The following is a 282-nucleotide window of genomic DNA, read 5'->3' on the forward strand; positions in this document are numbered from 1 at the left end:
GTGGGTGAAATGCAGGGGGAGAGACCTCGCTGCTTTGCACCATCCCGGGGACCCACACAGGTCCTCTGTGGGAAATCCCCTCTTGAAGCCTGTGGGTCACCGGGGACTCAGCCCAGGGTCTGGAAGCACCGCTTCAGCTCCCCGTCTGGGAGCAGGGAAATCACCTCGGTCCTGCCCTTGTGCAGGGTGCAGGATGGGGCTGGCCAGCATCTCGTAGCCCTTTCCCCATCCCTGTACCTCACCGACAGGCCAGGGGTACCCACGGGCAGAGGGAGGGACGGC

General features: G+C 64.9%; 1 protein-coding gene across 1 annotated transcript in view; it reads right to left on the reverse strand.

Annotated features, from left to right (window-relative positions):
* Window positions 1-282, reverse strand: part of SPDEF (SAM pointed domain containing ETS transcription factor) — a 3018-nt gene that overhangs the window by 620 nt on the left and 2116 nt on the right. The gene's annotated exons all lie outside the window — the stretch shown is intronic.

The sequence above is a fragment of the Buceros rhinoceros genome, unplaced genomic scaffold (assembly GCF_000710305.1).
Source record: "Buceros rhinoceros silvestris isolate BGI_N320 unplaced genomic scaffold, ASM71030v1 scaffold21002, whole genome shotgun sequence".
NCBI lineage: Eukaryota > Metazoa > Chordata > Aves > Bucerotiformes > Bucerotidae > Buceros > Buceros rhinoceros.